Below are 20,951 nucleotides of genomic sequence, written 5' to 3'. Positions count from 1 at the left end.
CTTCACCGATATTTATGAAATTGTGTGGGTAGGTTCGTTGTCCCCAACTGATTTTCACTCTATACTTTTCCAGAAGAAAGACATAATTTTGGCAGTTAAAAAACGTTAAATTTCAATTCTTCACCTATCTTTATGAAATTTAGTGGGTGGGTCCGTTGTCCCAAACTGAATTTTAAGACATACTTTTCCAGACAAAAAACCTTATTTTTGGCAGTTAAAAACCGTTATATCTCAATTCTTCATCGATATTTATGAAATTTTGTAGGTAGGTTCGTTGTCCCCAACTGATTTTCACTCCATACTTTTCCAGAAGAAAAACATAATTTTGGCAGTTAAAAACCGTTACATTTAAATTTTCACCTATCTTTATGAAATTTAGTGGGTGGGTCCGTTGTCCCAAACTGAATTTCAAGACAAACTATTCCAGTCAAAAAAACTTATTTTTGGCAGTTAAAAACCGTTAAGTCTCAATTCTACACCGATATTTATGACATTTTGTGGGTAGGTTTGTTGTCAGATTTGACATGATGGCAGAATTGAAAGTGTGAGATATCCTGATGTTTCACAATTTATGCTGCATAATTCAGCCCCATAGGCGCTTGAATTTTAGGTGGAGTTGGGTTTTTTTTCAGCCCAAACCAGTAACCCCCACATGGTTTTCATGTCCCTTTCTGAGAGACTTCAAGAAGTTTCAATTTGACGTCATGATTAGCCTGCCGCATTAGCAAGTATGAAAACACGTCATCGATGACACATTTTAAGACAGAGAGAGAGAGAGAGAGAGAGAGAGAGAGAGAGAGAGAGAGAGAGAGAGAGAGAGAGAGAGAGAGAGAGAGAATCATGTACACACAGATGGACGACTTCGCTTGGGGTATGTACTGCCCGGCAGTACACATCTACTTTATTAATACTCTAGGTAAATAATGAGACAGACATTCGACAAATAAATAACATCCATTGCAAATAGGCAAGTGGGTGACTACAACGGTGTGCACGTTTAAGAACTTAATTTGTGTTGATAACACACATATACACACACACACACACTCACACACACACATACACACACACCCACACATGAACTGAATGTTAACATTAAGCAAACACAAGAACGAAACAACAAAAACATTCTTATTATGTTTGCTTGTTTATTAAATGCAACCATAATCAGCGGAGACTCAAGCACAATTAATCCAGACAACAGGAAATAGTGTGAAGAACAGTCTTCAGTTCAAAACATGGCGATGCAGACATTCTACAGATTAATTAGGATTCGATGCTCTAACAATTTTTGATTTTCAAGTTAGACACGTTTTGACAAGTTTGGACAAGTTTTGACAAGTTCCTTATCAAGGTTTACAGGCACAGCTTGTAAATGATATTATAACTGTTCAGGCGTTTGCGTTGGATAATATATAAATACAGGGTCCTTCTTATCAAGGATCACTTGCACATTTTGTATATCAATTCATCCTACATACGTGAGAGAGACACCCGCGAGATAATAATTGTTCAAATCACACGTGTGTAAATCATGTAAATGAGGTCATGTCAAGCAAGTCTGGCAGGAACCTGTTTTTCTACTTATATGATGCCAAAGTCACCGAGACAAACGTCGTTATAGAAACAAAAATTGCGCTCGCTAATAATATCATTAGTATTGTGTTTATCCTACATACAATACTTACGTGTATTTTACTAAACATGCCCTGTAGTCGAGGCAGCTAAATTGAAGACGCCTGTTTTGGAACCTCGATCTCTTTTAAAGCCTCGTGCAATCTGTACCGATCAATGTATCCCGTGTGTTGAAACAGTCGCAGCATCAAAATAATCACACAAGAGCTGTGGCAAACATGCCTTTATCAAACTTTTGTGATTTGATAACCCTAACTCTATAATTGTTTGAGATTTTGTCAATCAAACATTGCAGAATTGTTCGCGTTTCTTCTGTTGCTCGGTATATTACGTCAAAGCAAAGAAATGTCACATTGAAAGTGTGGCGTGACGTGTTAGTTCTAAAGATTCATCGAGGGTAATTAGCGAGCACAATTTTTGTTTCTATAATGACGTTTGTCTCGGTGACTTTGGCATCATTAGCAGTAGAAAAACAGGTCCCTGCCAGACTTGCTTGACATGACCTAATTTACATGATATACACACGTGTGATTTGAACGATTATTATCTCACTGGTGTCTCTCTTGCGTATGTAGGATACAACCAGAATAATACATGGCTTGCTGTTTCGTACCAGATTTACACTCGTTGCTTTTTCTAATAGTGAACAACTCGCTTTCGCTCGCAGTTCAATATTAAATAATAATAACAATCGTGTAAATCTGGTACGACTCAGCAAGCCATGTAGTATTCTTTAGAAGTATATAAGTCATGATCGGTCATCTCAGTGTTCATGCCTTACTGTTTCTGAACGCTAGTAGATTCTTGTACACGGGTTCTTCTTTGCTGCTGGTCACAGAAGGAGGAAATCAGAGGTAAAAAGCATATTTCAGCTTATCCAAAGGTAAAACAAAAGCTGTTTGGACATTCACCGCGAGGCAGGATATGGCTTTGAACAGGACTAGCGCTAAAGAGGGAAATTCGTTTTAACTTTCTGAAATTGTTTTCGACCCCAAAATAGCATATCTTTATGTTATGGGAATACGAAAATGCTAACAAATAAGATGAGATCATTTTTGGATCGAGTACTAGAATTGGATTGTAATTAGAATGTTCAGATTTGTTATTGACCAAACTCATTAATTAATTGTTAAACTTCCACACTTGGTCAAATGATGTTACCATAACGAACGTTTCGGGCGTGACACGGAATTTTCATTGTGGTTTAGATTTATTTTAGATTTGAATGATTCCTTTGGTGTTGAGATTTCGATATATACAGTAATTAGCTCTTGATAGCAGTAGTCGTGTACCCCATCTGACAAATTTGATTTGATTAAGAACAAAATAAACGCACGTTTCACAATGTGACACCGCATGAAACGTGTGTTATGGTCACTTCCCGTTGTTTGCCTCAGCTGATTTTAACATGTTGTCTGGTGCGGTTGAATATCTGAATGCTTTTAATAACCAGTTTCAGTTGGAGACAAACTTATGTTGTAAAGTAGCCTCCAGTACAATGAGCACGGGTATGACCACCCGTTTTGGGGGTCGACATATTTACGTGACACGCGAGTTTAAATTACAAACACAAACTAAATAAAAGAACCTTTTTAGTGAATGCTTCTTGGCTGCAATTGTAGTTAACTTTTGCTCATCTAGCGTAAATAAGTCAACACAATTTAGGAACCTAATTTTATGGTTACAATTAAGCGGGTTCCCAGCTGTGACGAAAGAAGAATTAGTGTATGCATCTGTGACTGCACGCTCTGTAGCAGCAGTCATCGTCTTGTTCGCATTTATACCCATATGAAAGACATGATCGCCTATCGATATGGATAGACTCGCTGTCGGGCGTCCTGGAAGAGAAGGAATTGACGATGTTAGGAAACAACTCTGTCGAGTTTGTGTGTGTTGTGACAGAGTGAATACTCTTGCTTATATCGAGACAAGCTTTGCCACGTGACATCAATGGCAAATGACTAGCAAGGGTTGTTTCTGAAACTCATGGACGAGGAGCACGTGTGGAAAGTTTGCCTCAACGAAAGCAAGAGTTATCACTCGTTCACAGACCCGACAGAGTTATTTCTGGAGTTCGTTTTTTTGGCAGATGTCAATACAAAATTGCTCACTGGTACTTTCGGTGATTCTGTTGTTTGAAAGTATGCAGCATTAAGACATACCGTTTATGTGTGTGTCATTATGTGTGTGTGTGTGTGTGTGTGTGTGTGTGTGTGTGTGTGTGTGTGTGTGTGCAAGTGTGTGTGTGTGTACGTGTGTGTGTGTGTGTGTATGTGTGTGTGTCCATATGTGTGTGTGTGTGGGTGTGTGTGTGTGTGTGTGTGCATGTGTGAGTGCGTTCCTGTGTGTGTGTGTGTGTGTGTGTGTGTGTGTGTATTTGTTTGTGTACGTGTGTGTGTACGTGTAATAGACTGATAGAGAAGATGGGGTAAACTAGAGAGAGAGAGAGAGAGAGAGAGAGAGAGAGAGAGAGAGAGAGAGAGAGAGAGAGAGAGAGAGAGAGAGAGAGAGAGAGAGAGAGACAGAGAGAGAGAGAGAGAGAGAGAGATTCAGATTCAGATTCAAAACTTTAATACAAAGGGATAAAGGTTTTAGGCAATGCCTAATCTTCCAACCTGTCCCTTAGACATACATGACATTATACATTTCAATTATATATTTATATAACATGTATTGAACAGCCAAACGAATAACGAATTAACTAAGAATTTGTAATCAGGTTAAATCTAACAAGCACCAGTTATAATAACGTGGTTCATAGATTAATAAAATGATGATTAAGATGTGATGCAGTAACAGTTATGATTTTAAAGTGTAGGGAGATAATTATTTTTGACAAAGATATTTTCGAACATTTTTTTTAAAAGACGAAAGGGTTTGACATGTTTTACAGTACATTGGAAGTAAATTCCACACAAGCGATCCCCAGTAGGATAAAAAAACCGCTGGCGCTGGACCCGAGTACTCTTCAGACTGGCTTGCTCCCCCAGTATGAAAGTTTGTGTCTTGTGCACGTGGATTTAAAAAAAAATATATATATTTATTTTACATAATTAAAAAAATTATTAGAGTAAAATAAAACATTAAAACGTTCATAATAAACAAGAATTAAAAAAAAAGAAAATAGACCGCCCATGCCGGGAATCGAACCCGGATCACTTGGATTTAAAAAAAAATATATATATATTTATTTATTTTACACAATTAAAAAAATATTAGAGTAAAATAAAACATTGAAACTTTCATAATAAACAATAGTAAACAAGAATTTAAAAAAAAAATTAAAAAAAAATAGACCGCCCATGCCGAGAATCGAACCCGGATCACTTTGGCACAGTATGAAAGTGTTTGTCTTGTGCACGTGGATTAAAAAAAAATATATTTATTTTACACAATTAAAAAAATTATTAGAGTAAAATAAAACATTAAAACGTTCATAATAAACAAGAATTAAAAAAAAAAAAAAAAAAATAGACCGCCCATGCCGGGAATCGAACCCGGATCACTTGGATTTAAAAAAAAAATATATATATATTTATTTATTTTACACAATTAAAAAAAATATTAGAGTAAAATAAAACATTGAAACTTTCATAATAAACAATAGTCAACAAGAATTAAAAAAAAAAAAAAAAAAAAATAGACCGCCCATGCCGAGAATCGAACCCGGATCACTTTGGCACAGTATGAAAGTGTTTGTCTTGTGCACGTGGATTAAAAAAAAACATTTTTTTATTTATTTTACACAATTAAAAAATTATTAGAGTAAAATAAAACATTAAAACGTTCATAATAAACAATAGTAAACAAGAATTAAAAAAAAAATTAGACCGCCCATGCCGGGAATCACTGCACGACACAGGCAGTACGGCACAGGTGAACACACAACGTTGACCTATATTTTTTATTCAGACTCGTTTGGAGGCCTTGGAATAGAGAAACATTTTCTTTATTTCAAATAGATGTTCACGGTTTTCAACCAGAGTGGTTTGAAGACTGACACAAATGCAAATAGGCATATTTTACGACCTTATTTTGTTCAAATTTGTTTATATGTGTGGATTGCGAAATGTTAATTTTTTTCTCAGGAAAACTGCAAATTTGAAGGCCAGTTTACGTCTCCTAGACTATTGCTAAACCTTCAATTGGCTTTTATTAAGTTTTGAAAAATGCAAGGGGTGATTAAAGCAATTTTTGAGTGTAAAAAAAAAAAAAAAAAAAAAAATAGTCAACAAGAATTAAAAAAAAAAAAAAATAAAATAGACCGCCCATGCCGAGAATCGAACCCGGATCACTTTGGCACAGTATGAAAGTGTTTGTCTTGTGCACGTGGATTAAAAAAAAAATATTTATTTATTTTACACAATGAAAACAATTATTGGAGTAAAATAAAACATTAAAACGTTCATAATAAACAAGAATTAAAAAAAAAAAAAAATAGACCGCCCATGCCGGGAATCGAACCCGGATCACTTGGATTTAAAAAAAAATATATATATTTATTTATTTTACACAATTAAAAAAAATATTAGAGTAAAATAAAACATTGAAACTTTCATAATAAACAATAGTCAACAAGAATTAAAAAAAAAAATTAAAAAAAATAGACCGCCCATGCCGAGAATCGAACCCGGATCACTTTGGCACAGTATGAAAGTGTTTGTCTTGTGCACGTGGATTAAAAAAAAAATTATTTATTTATTTTACACAATTAAAAAATTATTAGAGTAAAATAAAACATTAAAACGTTCATAATAAACAATAGTAAACAAGAATTTTAAAAAAAAAAATAGACCGCCCATGCCGGGAATCACTTGGATCACTTGGATTTAAAAAAAAAAAAATAACAATGATTATTTATTTATTTTACACAATTAAAAAAAATATTAGAGTAAAATAAAAACATTAAAACGTTCATAATAAACAATAATAAACAAGAATTAAAAAAAAAAAAGACCGCCCACGCCGGGAATCGAACCCGGATCACTTTGGTCATAGGCGGACTTGATTTGCACCAGCTAGCTGGCTGTTCCATTAGCTGCACGGCAGTTCTACTCCCACCGCGAATTGCGCCCGCCGTTAAGAGTCGTTTTTGTGGATTATTTGGCATTTAGGTCCCAGGTAACATTATGAAGTTTGTATACGATAAATTGGACCTATTATCAAGTTAGTGTATCAACTTTTGAACGAACTGCGCCCAGTAGTTTCCCAGCAATAAGCTGTTAAGTCGAGACAGACACACAGACAGACAGACAGACAGACAGACAGACACACAATTAAAGTCTGCTGGACCCTCCTACTGCGTACTCGGGGATAAACTAGATTTATACAAATCAATGCGTGGGAGCGGTAGCGTATAATTCAAAAGCCTCGCTCTACCAGGAGGACGCTCAAACAGGTCTTGGATGTATGAAAGTGTTTCATGGTTGTACATTTTGAACATGAAGACACTAGCATTTAAAAATAACTGCTGGTGTAGCGGAAGAATGTTCAGTTGAGTGTATTTTTCTTGAGTAGTCATATTAGGATCTCGGTTTAATAACTGTACACCTCTCTTGTGAAGTGTGTTTATTTTCGTTATATGAACACCACTGGCATTGCACCAGACAGTAGATGCATAGCAAATGTGAGAGATACAGTGTGCGTGGAAAAAACATTTTGAGGGCATCCACAGAAACAACGCACCAGAGCTTGTTAAGTAAGAAAAGGTTCCTAGAAACTCGTTTATAAACTGTATCAATGTGAGAGCGCCAGTTAAGTTCATCATCAATTACAACTCCAAACACACGGTGTTGATAGACTTGAGCAATGCTAACTGTACCATGCATAAGATCAAGGCTCAGAGGCTGTCGCTGGTGTTTTTGTCTTGTGCTTATTAACATGCTTTTTGTTTTCTTAGGATGCAGTGCCATTCTGTTACAATTACACCAATCATTAATATTTGCTATACTTTCTTGGAGTACTTTTCTTATGAGATTTATATCTGTATTACTGCTGTGAAGTGTTGAGTCATCCGCAAAAAAGATCAAGTACAGCATGTTCTTGTTTGAGGTGTAATGGTAAATCATTAATTAGAGAGAGAGAGAGAGAGAGAGAGAGAGTGAGAGGGAGAGAGACAGACAGAGAGAGAGAGAGAGAGAGATAGATAGAGAGAGAGAGAGAGACAGACAGACAGACAGACAGACAGACAGAGAGTGAGAGAGACAGAGAGAGAGAGATACAGACAGACAGACAGACAGACAGACAGGCAGACAGACAGACAAATCAGACAAACAGACAGACAGAGAGACAGACAGACAAATCAGACAGACAGACAGACAGACAGACAGACAGACAGACAGACAGACAGACAGACAGACAGACAGACAGACAGACATCTTACCTGCTCAAGGGATTGGTCTGAAGTCTTGCTTTTAAGGCTGAACCACGCTTTGACAGGTCAGACTCGGGTCTAGCGTGTGCTCCTGTTTACAAACCAGCAACAGTCACCACAATCACACATATACATATGTCATGTTCAATCTCATAATGTGATCACAATTAACGAACATAGAATAGTACCACAATTAAAATTTAAGAAATCGATTTAAATATTACTTTATTTTATTCTTTATCATTTACTGATTTCAAAAACAGATAGATATGATAATGTGGTTTTCAAAAACAAAGCTTAACAGGTTAAAAAGAATAGAGAAAAGTGCTCTTTCTTGCTTAGCGCAATACTTCGTTTTACACGTGAAAACAGCAATTTCCTTCTCGCGGGAATTGACGAAGCTGTATTGCATTAGTAAAACAATGCTGTGCGTTCAGTTTCATTCTGTTAATTCGACGGCTTGACTAAATGTAGTCATTTCGCCATACACGACTTGTTTGTTCTTGCAGATGACCTTACCATAAAGTGCCATTAGAAGTACCAAACAGAACCCCGCCAAAAGTACCAAGGGTCGGTTCATTGTCATTGCTGAAGTGTATGCCTTCTGGTCAACTGAAACACAGTAAAACAATCCAAGATCACACACTGTACACAAACACCTGTACATGTTTCTGTGGAAAGTACAACGTTACAATCGTGTGGTGTGTGTGTGTGTGTGTGTGTGTGTGTGTGTGTGTGTGTGTGTGTGTGTGTGTGTGTGTGTGTATGTGTGTGTGTGTGTGTGCGTGCGTGCGTGTGTGTGTGTGTGTGTGTGTGTGTGTGTGTGTGTGTGGGGGGTGGGGTGTGGGGGGGTTAAACCCAATCACGGAGTTATTACGTCTTCATAGTGATTAGAAACAAGTGACAAGGAACACCACTTACTGTTCTTTCTTACTTTATTTGGTGTTTAACGTCGTTTTCAAACACGAAGGTTATATCGCGACTTACTGTTGTACATCTATTATGAATAGTGATTCTATTCACGACTTGGTCGTTTTGAGTTGTTTTCAGACTAACCATGTTGTAGATACCTGTATAGCATTGAGCAAAGATAACACCCAATTTGGTTTTGTCAAGTTCAGAAAAAAAAATTGAATAATTTGATAAACCGCAAATGTTCATGACAGGGTTAATTTGCATTTCTTTCTTTCTCACGAATTCATGTAGTAAGAACAAGTCGCGTAAGGCGACATTACTACATTTAGTCAAGCTGTGGAACTCACAGAATAAACTGCACTGCATTTTTTCACAATGACCGTAGTCCGCCGCTCGTGCCAAACGCAGTGAAACTGGCGAGACTGTTTAGCGCGGTAGTGGTTTCGCTGTGCTGCATATCACGCTTTTCTGTACCTCTCTTCGTTTTAACTTTCTGAGCGTGTTTTTAATCCAAACATATCATATCTACAGTCGACTCCGGTTAATCGGCCACTTTTGGGACTGACTGAATTATGGCCGATTATCCGAAGTGGCCGATTATCCGAACATCGCATCGGGAAGTTCCTCAGAACAAAAATGTTCGATCTTGGAAGTTACTAATGGTAGCGGAAAGCGGAAATTTCGTGCATTGGCATACGTGCTCTACATGTCTCCAAATGTGTCCAGTGTCGTCAGCTTCTGTTTGGCACTGACACGTTTCCTCACTGCAGCACAGACAACGTCCACGCAATGCAGTTCTTCTTCCCCAAAGGCATTTTCCAGGGCATATTGAACCAATCAACCAATGCCTCGTCCACTTCATCGTCTTTTCCTCCTCTTTTCCTTTTCTTTGAGACAGACAAGCGTCCACCTACAGCTTCACTCCTGAGATGATCCTCGTCGTTAATCCATCGACAAAGGGTTTTTCTTGGGACCCCTAACTGATTTGCAAGCTGCAATGTTGATGTGTTAGGCGGATATCCTTTCACTTTGTCCAAGAATTAAAGTTTTTCCAAGACGCTGTAGTCTTTCCTTTTCGTCGCCATGGTTTGTGCAAAGAGGTTTTCGGCACAAGCAAGTCAGTGTTTGACTGTCAGTTGTTTCGATCACAGTGTGTAAACTCAGTAAACTCACTGGCAGACCTTTGTGCTGTCATGTGAGTAATGATCATGGAACCACTCACAAAAAAACATGAAAAGTGTGAGGTGGCCGTTTAGCCGATGTGCAAAGTTTTCGTGGTGGCCGATTAACCGAACATTTTAACACATACCTATGAAGAAAAGATTCGGTCCCAGGGAAAATTGGCCGATTATCCGGAATTGGTCGATTATCCGGATGGCCGATTAACCGGAATTGACTGTATATGTTTTTGGAATCATGAACCGACAAGGAATACAATGAAATTGTTTTTAAATCGATTTCGAAAATTTGATTTTGATCACAATTTTTATATTTTTAATTTTGAAAGCTTGTTCTTAATCCGAATATAACATATGTATATGTTTTTGGAATCGTTGTTGTTTTTTTTGAGCATGAAAAAACTTAAGGCCAGATGTTCGTAAAGCTACTCTTACACTGTGCCGAATTGTCCTTGCGAATATAATTTTCCAATAAATCACAATGATCGGGACATGGTCGCAAGACATTCGTAAATGTTCTTAACCATTCGCCACCACTCGTCTCTTGTTTTGAACATAGCAACATGTTCCTAATATTCGCAAAGAAGCCATATTCTTAACTTTCTTGCAACGTACTTGTAAGATTTTGCAAGACATTCGTAATCATCGCAATATATTCGTCAGGCTCGCAAGGCATTCGCAAACATTCGTTATGCCTGTCTTTCACTGTGCCAAATATCCTTGCGAATATAGATTAGTATGCATTCGCAATGATCAGTAGACATTCGCAAGCACTCGCAGCCATTCGTAAGACATTCGCAAGGATTCGTAAGGCTTCGAATGGTCAGTATTTTTCCTGTCCATTAGTCTATTTTTTTGCCAAATACAACATGTTCACATATTCATTTCTTGCGAATGTCTTACGAATAGTTGCGAGTGCTTGCGAATGTGTACCGATCATTGCGAACGTTTTGCGAGCTCTACGAATGATTACGAATGGCTTGCGAATACTGAAGAATATGCATTCCTTGCGAATATTAGGAGCATGTTGCTAATATTCGCAACAAGAGACGAATGGTGGCGAATGGCTAAGAACATTTACGAATGTCTTGCGACCATGTCCCGATCATTACGAATTATTGGTGAATTCTATTCGCAACGGAAAGTCAGCACAGTGTAAGAGCAGTATTACGAACAATGCGAATTGCATAATCGCTTTATTCGTAAAATACTCGCAACACTCGCAAGGTCACTCGCAACGTTCGTAATACATCCGCAAGACATTCGTATATGGATGTGTATGCATTCACAATGATCGGTAAGGCTTCGAATTTTCAATATTTGTTCCTGTCCATTCGTCTCTTTTTTTGCGGACTACAACATGTTCATATTCGCAAGGATATTCGGCACAGTGTAAGACAGGCCTTACAAAACCAAAGCTTAGTTTTTAGAAAATAAATAAATTTAATTTAAAGGCATATGTACGCGCTCCCGTGTTTACAAAGTGTAGGTTGCCCATAATCGATGTCAAACGCACCATAAGACCATATAATGACGATATGTCACCATGCGCGGACCATAATACATGCATTACAGCTTGTTCTAGCCTCTGAAAAAGTGAGGATGTCAACAAAGCCGCGGTGTTAGTTCCCTTGCATCAACGTTACATGTGTTGCCAAATCTATAAATAGGACGATCCAGATCAAAATGAAAATTAACATATCTCAACATTGAAGGGGTCCTAGACCACAATATTTTGCAGGGAACTTAATTTAGCATGTCTCCAGCTGTTGGTAAAGCAATTAGCGTGTATAGTCATCGAGTACATATGCCTTTAAAGTTTTTTAGTTTTTTTTTACCTAAACCAATTGTTAGCATTACTTATACAAAACCGGGTAGGTAGGGTAGGGGAAAGGTATTTATTTATTTATGTATGTATTTATGTATGTTTGTTTGCGCATGAAAAGACTTTAGGCCGGATTTATAACTTTCACAATAGTTTAGCAATTACTTGGCAGACTGCTTTATAACTTTCACAATATTTTAGGAATGACCTGGTAGACTGCTTTATAACTTTCACAATATTTTAGGAATGACCTGGTGGACTGCTTTATAACTTTCGCAATATTTTAGCAATGACTTGGCAGACTGCTTTATAACGTTCACAATAGTTTAGCAATTACTTGGCAGACTGCTTTATAACTTTCACAATATTTTAGACATCACCTGGTGGACTGCTTTATAACTTTCACAATATTTTAGCAATGACTTGGCAGACTGCTTTATAACTTTCACAATATTTTAGGAATGACCTGGTGGACTGCGTTATAACTTTCACAATATTTTAGCAATGACTTGGCAGACTGCTTTATAACGTTCGCAATATTTTAGGAATGACCTGGTGGACTGCTTTATAGCTTTCACAATATTTTAGCAATGACTTGGCAGACTGCTTTATAACTTTCACACTATTTTAGGAATGACCTGGTGGACTGTTTTATAACTGTCTCAGTATTTTAGCAATGACTTGGCAGACTGCTTTATAACGTTCACAATATTTTAGGAATGACCTGGTGGACTGCTTTATAACTTTCACAATAGTTTAGCAATTACTTGGCAGACTGCTTTATAACTTTCACAATATTTTAGCAATGACTTGGCAGACTGCTTTATAACTTTCACAATAATTTAGCAATGACCTGGTGGACTGCTTTATAACTTTCACAATAATTTAGCAATTACTTGGCAGACTGCTTTATAACTTTCACAATATTTTAGAAATGACTTGGCAGACGGCTTTATAACTTTCACAATATTTTAGCAATGACTAAGTGGACTGCTTTATAACTTTCACAATATTTTAGCAATGACTTGGTGGTCCCTGGACTGCTTTATACTTTCACAATGCTTTGTGAAATGACTTGGTGGTCCCTGGACTGCTTTATACCTTTCACACTATTTTGTGCAATGACTTTGTGGTCCCTGGACTGCTTTATAACTTTCACAATATTTTAGCAATGATTTGGCGGACTGCTTTATAGCTTTCACAATATTTTCCTTACTTTCAAGACGTACTGCGAGTAAGTTTGTAGAATGTTACAGATAGTATTTTGTTCCGATGTTGTGCAATGATTCTGAAAAAACCTGTTTAAACTCGTCATAGAATTCGTCACTTGTGTTAAACAAGCATAAATGACTTCACATGTCTACAGAAAAACGATTGATTCGTCACTTGTGTTAACAAATGCATTATTGACTTCACATTTCTCCAGACAAATGATTGATTCGTCACTTGTGTTAAACAAGCATTCATGACTTTACATGTCTACCGAAAATGTGTTAATACAGTCATATGACCAAGGTACCAGTTAGAGTTGATACTCACCTGTACGGCCGATGATTTGATTTGTCCGAATAGGTTGAAACTTCCGTCTTGTTCCGATGGCTTGGCTTGTCTGATGAGATTCAAACTTCAGCCTTGTTCCGATGGCCTGGCTTGTCTGATGAGATTCAAACTTCAGCCTTGTTCCGATGGCCTGGCTTGTCTGATGAGATTCAAACTTCAGCCTTGTTCCGATGGCCTGGCTTGTCTGATGAGATTCAAACTTCAGCCTTGTTCCGATGGCCTGGCTTGTCTGATGAGATTCAAACTTCAGCCTTGTTCCGATGGCCTGGCTTGTCTGATTGGATTCAAACTTCAGCCTTGTTCCGATGGCCTGGCTTGTCTGATGAGATTCAAACTTCAGCCTTGTTCCGATGGCCTGGCTTGTCTGATGAGATTCAAACTTCAGCCTTGTTCCGATGGCCTGGCTTGTCTGATTGGATTCAAACTTCAGCCTTGTTCCGATGGCCTGGCTTGTCTGATTGGATTCAAACTTCAGCCTTGTTCCGATGGCCTGGCTTGTCTGATGAGATTCAAACTTCAGCCTTGTTCCGATGGCCTGGCTTGTCTGATGAGATTCAAACTTCAGCCTTGTTCCGATGGCCTGGCTTGTCTGATTGGATTCAAACTTCAGCCTTGTTCCGATGGCCTGGCTTGTCTGATGAGATTCAAACTTCAGCCTTGTTCCGATGGCCTGGCTTGTCTGATGAGATTCAAACTTCAGCCTTGTTCCGATGGCCTGGCTTGTCTGATTGGATTCAAACTTCAGCCTTGTTCCGATGGCCTGGCTTGTCTGATTGGATTCAAACTTCAGCCTTGTTCCGATGGCCTGGCTTGTCTGATGAGATTCAAACTTCAGCCTTGTTCCGATGGCCTGGCTTGTCTGATGAGATTCAAACTTCAGCCTTGTTCCGATGGCCTGGCTTGTCTGATGAGATTCAAACTTCAGCCTTGTTCCGATGGCCTGGCTTGTCCGTCCCGGCTCAGGCAGTAGTCGTTATATAACGTTTGTCGAGCCTGGGCGTGCCTTGCATGAACAAAGTATGGGCGGGGCTTGCATGAACAGAGTATGGGCGTGCCTTGCATGAACAGAGTATGGGCGGGGCTTGCATGAACAGAGTATGGGCGTGCCTTGCATGAACAGAGTATGGGCGGGGCTTGCATGAACAGAGTATGGGCGTGCCTTGCATGAACAGAGTATGGGCGGGGCTTGCATGAACAGAGTATGGGCGTGCCTTGCATGAACAGAGTATGGGCGGGGCTTGCATGAACAGAGTATGGGCGGGGCTTGCATGAACAGAGTATGGGCGTGCCTTGCATGAACAGAGTATGGGCGTGCCTTGCATGAACAGAGTATGGGCGGGGCTTGCATGAACAGAGTATGGGCGTGCCTTGCATGAACAGAGTATGGGCGGGGCTTGCATGAACAGAGTATGGGCGGGGCTTGCATGAACAGAGTATGGGCGTGCCTTGCATGAACAGAGTATGGGCGTGCCTTGCATGAACAGAGTATGGGCGGGGCTTGCATGAACAGAGTATGGGCGTGCCTTGCATGAACAGAGTATGGGCGTGCCTTGCATGAACAGAGTATGGGCGGGGCTTGCATGAACAGAGTATGGGCGGGGCTTGATGAAATGAGACATGTATATTGCGACGTGGATGTATCACACTACGGCAACGAATATCTATCGATTGGAATGTGTCCCTTAGCTGAGCGATTCAACAGCACAGTGTGACATGGGCGGAGTTGTATGCAATGAGGCGCGTCAGGTGAATATTTGTTAATTCCATTTCGTCCCTGGACTGAGTACATGTACACTATAACGACATTGTGACTTGCCCTCTGCTACTTCTTTACACGTATACACTAAAGTGGCATTGTGACTTATCCTCTCCTCTTTCTTTACACGTAAACACTAAAGTGACATTGTGACTTGCCCTCTCCTCTTTCTTTACACGTATACACTAAAGTGACATTACGACTTGCCCTCTCATCTTTCTTTACACGTATACACTAAAAAGACAGGCTTTGCAGTGACATTGTGACTTGCCCTCTCATCTTTCTTTACACGTATACACTAAAGTGATAGTGTGACTTGCCCTCTGCTACCTCTTTACACGTATACACTAAAGTGACATTGTGACTTGCCCTCTCCTCTTTCTTTACACGTATACACTAAAGTGACATTGTGCATTGTCCTCTCCTCTTTCTTTACACGTATACACTAAAGTGACATTACGACTTGCCCTCTCATCTTTCTTTACACGTATACACTAAAAAGACAGGCTTTGCAGTGACATTGTGACTTGCCCTCTCATCTTTCTTTACACGTATACACTAAAGTGATAGTGTGACTTGCCCTCTGCTACCTCTTTACACGTATACACTAAAGTGACATTGTGACTTGTCCTCTCCTCTTTCTTTACACGTATACACTAAAGTGACATTGTGACTTGAATTGCCCTCTCCTCTTTCTTTACACGTATACACTAAAGTGACATTGTGACTTGTCCTCTCCTCTTTCTTTACACGTATACACTGAAGTGACATTGTGACTTGTCCTCTCCTCTTTCTTTACACGTATACACTAAAGTGACATTGTGACATGTCCTCTCCTACTTCTTTACAAGTATACACTAAAGTGGCATTGTGACTTGCCCTCTTCTCTTTCTTTACACGTATACACTGAAGTGATAGTGTGACTTGCCCTCTTCTCTTTCTTTACACGTATACACTGAAGTGACATTGTGACTTGCCCTCTTCTCTTTCTTTACACGTATACACTAAAGTGACATTGTGACTTGCCCTCTCATCTTTCTTTACACGTATACACTAAAGTGACATTGTGACTTGCCCTCTCATCTTTCTTTACACGTATACACTAAAGTGACATTGTGACTTGTCCTTTCCTCTTTCTTTACACGTATACACTAAAGTGACATTGTGACTTGCCCTCTCCTCTTTCTTTACACGTATACACTAAAGTGACATTGTGACTTGTCCTTTCCTCTTTCTTTACACGTATACACTAAAGTGACATTGTGACATGTCCTTTCCTCTTTCTTTACACGTATACACTGAAGTAACATCGGGACTGGGTGGCCGTGTGGTAACGCACTTGCGCTCGGAATCGAGAGGTTGCGTGTTCGACCCTGGGTCAGGCCGCTATTTTCTCCCTCCTTTCCTAACCTAGGTGGTGGGTTCAAGTGCTAGTCTTTCGGATGAGACGAAAAACCGAGGTCCCTTCGTGTACACTACATTGGGGTGTGCACGTTAAAGATCCCACGATTGACAAAAGGGTCTTTCCTGGCAAAATTGTATAGGCACAGATAAAAATTGTCCACCAAATACCCGTGTGACTTGGAATAACAGGCCGTAAAAAGTAAATATTCGCCGTAATGGCTTGAGATTTACTGGCCGATGTGAATGCGTGATGTATTGTGTAAAAAAATTCCATCTCACACGGCAGAAATTAATATGTAAATCGCCGTGAGCTCTTGTGAGAAAGGGCGATTAATACTTGTCCATTATTATTATTATTATTATTATTATTATTATTATTATTATTATTATTATTATTATTATTTAAGTTATTGAGACATCCCAGTGCACTAAGGGATTTATAGAGCAAATCGAGAAAATTCATTATTGAACGAAGCGCATAGCGCTGAGTTCAATAATTATTTTCGAGATTTGCTCTATAAATCCCTTAGTGCACTGGGATTGTTTCAATAACGATATTGTCAGTACCGCCATAGAAAAAAGAAGATTCCAAACGCACACTTTGCTACGCGCATTTGAATAGGTATAACTGTGTGGTCAGGTCGTGTACAGTAAGATCTACTTTTGTGTGGGCCGGTGTCTCAAGTGTGTCGTGCTTTCGTCACACGCATTTTAATTTCTGTTGGTAAATTCCAGTGTAGTGTTAAAGCTGAACAGTGATGATCTTTCAGAGAGACCTCATTTGAACTCTGAGAAAGGACTCTGCTCTTCATTATTTGCGATTCGAAACCTTCAGTCGAGCGTCGATGGATTGACTGTGCGGAGTGACTCCCCTTGAATTGACTACCCCACGACACGAAGGACTCGACTGTTCGCACATTTTCAAAATAAATGTGGCATATATCTCGTGTTGTATCTTCACTCATCGGGGAGTCTGATACTAAATATGAACGGTAAGAATGCTCTGAACCCTACACGTATTATATCCCCATCGTTTTTTCGTTCACATTTGCCCAACATGTTAATTTGCTGAGCGGGGTTTATGTCGTCTGCTACTGCTAGGCTAGAACAATCGAACCACTGCAGTCTGCACTGTCACTGAGTCTGCACGAATAAGGCAGCCTGGTAATAAGTCTTATAATTAGTCTATATGGTAAGAACGTTCTGAACCCTACACGTTTTCGATTACGATTGTTCTTGCCTTGAAATAATAATTCGGAAACCATTCATTTACTGAACTGATGCAGTCGTATTTCAGTGTAGTCTGCTAGAGTCGATCGAATCAGTCTTCCAAATGCTGTGTACGTTATCGGAATAACACTTGTGTTTTCTGTTAGCCGCTGGGAATTGTATACTAACTCATCATTTGGAAATGTGGATGATAAGCTACATGCCACTAACACGGCATATTATGAGAAGAATCTATGCAAGTCGGCGAAAATGAGATGAAACACAGCGGCTTCTAGTTTTAGATCACTGGCACTGGCACAGGCACATGCAATCTGTCAGAAAAAAACCCACTTCTGCTTTAATTGAGAAGCAGGGAATTTATGGTCATTTGGTATTGTGGAGAATATAAGCTACATGTCATTAATTAATTCTGAGGATGAGAGTACAGTCTCGCTTTGGCAAAGGGCGTAAGAATACGCTCTGTGGAAAAGTTAGCGCACTCCAAGAGTGCGCTAACAGATTTAAGCGCATCGCCATTAGCCAATCAACTGGTTCACATCAGTCATGTGACACCAGTACTTACTGACAATTATTATTATTATTATTATTATTATTATTATTGTGACTTGCCCTCTCCTCTTTCTTTACACGTAAACACTAAAGTGACATTGTGACTTGCCCTCTTTTCTTTCTTTACACGTAAACACTAAAGTGACATTGCGACTTGCCCTCTCCTCTTTCTTTACACGTATACACTAAAGTGACAATGTGACTTGTCCTCTCCTACCTCTTTACACGTATACACTGAAGTAACATTGTGACTTGCCCTGTCCTCTTTTTTTACACGTATACACTAAAGTGAAATTGTGACTTGCCCTCTCATCTTTCTTTACACGTATACACTAAAGTGACATTGTGACTTGTCCTCTCCTCTTTCTTTACACGTATACACTAAAGTGACATTGTGACTTGCCCTCTCCTCTTTCTTTACACGTATACACTAAAGTGACATTGTGCATTGTCCTCTCCTCTTTCTTTACACGTATACACTAAAGTGACATTGTGACTTGCCCTCTCCTCTTTCTTTACACGTATACACTAAAGTGACATTGTGACTTGCCCTCTCCTACTTCATAACACGTATAGACGAAAGTGGCATTGTAACTTGCCCTCTCCTACTCCTTTACACGTATACACTGAAGTGACATTGTGACTTGTCCTCTCATCTTTCTTTACACGTATACACTAAAGTGACATTGTGACTTGCCCTCTCCTACTTCTTTACACGTATACACTAAAGTGACATTGTGACTTGCCCTCTTCTCTTTCTTTACACGTATACACTAAAGTGACATTGTGACTTGCCCTCTCCTACTTCTTTACACGTATACACTAAAGTGACATTGTGACTTGCCCTCATCTCTCTCTTTACACGTATACACTAAAGTGACATTGTGACTTTCCCACTCCTCTTTTTTTACACGTATACACTAAAGTGACATTGTGACTTGCCCTCTCCTACTTCTTTACACGTACACACTAAAGTGACATTGTGACTTGTCCTCTTCTCTTTCTTTACACGTATACACTAAAGTGACATTGTGACTTGCCCTCTCCTCTTTCTTTACACGTATACACTAAAGTGACATTGTGACTTGCCCTCTCCTACTTCTTTACACGTATACACTAACGTGACATTGTGACTTTCCCACTCCTCTTTCTTTACACGTATACACTAAAGTGACATTGTGACTTGCCCTCTCCTACTTCTTTACACGTATACACTAAAGTGACATTGTGACTTGCCCTCTCTTACTTCTTTACACGTATACACTAAAGTGACATTGTGCCTTGTCCTCTCCTACTTCTTTACACGTATACACTAAAGTGACATTTTGACTTGCCCACTCCTCTTTCTTTACACGTATACACTAAAGTGACATTGTGACTTGCCCTCTCCTCTTTCTTTACAAGTATACACTAAAGTGACATTGTGACTTGCCCTCTCCTCTTTCTTTACACGTATACACTAAAGTGACAATGTGACTTGTCCTCTCCTATCTCTTTACACGTATACACTGAAGTAACATTGTGACTTGCCCTGTCCTCTTTCTTTACACGTATACACTAAAGTGACATTGTGACTTGCCCTCTCATCTTTCTTTACACGTATACACTAAAGTTACATTTTGACTTGTCCTCTCCTCTTTCTTTACACGTATACACTAAAGTGACATTGTGACTTGCCCTCTCCTCTTTCTTTACACGTATACACTAAAGCGACATTGTGACTTGCCCTCTCCTACTTCTTTACACGTATACACTAAAGTGACCTTGTGACTTGCCCTCTCCTACTCCTTTACACGTATACACTAAAGTGACAGTGTGCCTTGTCCTCTCCTCTTTCTTTACACGTATACACTAAAGTGACATTGTGACTTGCCCTCTCCTCTTTCTTTACACGTATACACTAAAGTGACCTTGTGACTTGCCCTCTCCTACTTCTTTACACGTATACACTAAAGTGACATTGTGACTTGCCCTCATCTCTTTCTTTACACGTATACACTAAAGTGACATTGTGACTTTCCCACTCCTCTTTCTTCACACGTATACACTAAAGTGACATTGTGACTTGCCCTCTCCTACTTCTTTACACGTATACACTAAAGTGACATTGTGACTTGCCCTCTCCTCTTTCTTTACACGTATACACTAAAGTGACATTGTGACTTGCCCTCTCATCTTTCTTTACACGTATACACTAAAGTGACATTGTGACTTGTCCTCTCCTCTTTCTTTACACGTATACACTAAAGTGACATTGCGACTTGCCCTCTTCTCTTTCTTTACACGTATACACTAAAGTGACATTGTGACTTGCCCTCTCCTACTTCTTTACACGTATACACAAAAGTGACATTGTGACTTGCCCTCTCCTACTTCTTTACACGTATACACTAAAGTGACATTGTGCCTTGTCCTCTCCTACTTCTTTACACGTATACACTAAAGTGACATTGTGACATGTCCTCTCCTCTTTCTTTACACGTATACACTAAAGTGACATTGTGACTTGCCCTCTTCTCTTTCTTT

At 39.2% G+C, this 20,951-nt stretch overlaps 1 long non-coding RNA gene across 1 annotated transcript; it reads right to left on the bottom strand.

The window, feature by feature from the left end:
* Positions 1–1,128: 1,128 nt before the first annotated feature.
* Positions 1,129–13,584, bottom strand: LOC138972828 (uncharacterized). Its single transcript, XR_011457772.1, has 4 exons — positions 13,466–13,584; positions 8,528–8,620; positions 8,018–8,099; positions 1,129–3,473 (listed from the first exon to the last, which is right to left on the bottom strand). It is a non-coding gene; the product is annotated as an uncharacterized lncRNA (long non-coding RNA).
* Positions 13,585–20,951: the final 7,367 nt, after the last annotated feature.

The sequence above is a fragment of the Littorina saxatilis genome, linkage group LG8 (genome assembly GCF_037325665.1).
Source record: "Littorina saxatilis isolate snail1 linkage group LG8, US_GU_Lsax_2.0, whole genome shotgun sequence".
NCBI lineage: Eukaryota > Metazoa > Mollusca > Gastropoda > Littorinimorpha > Littorinidae > Littorina > Littorina saxatilis.
Note: the sequence above shows the minus strand (reverse complement) of the source record. Positions and strands in the feature narration are given on the sequence as shown.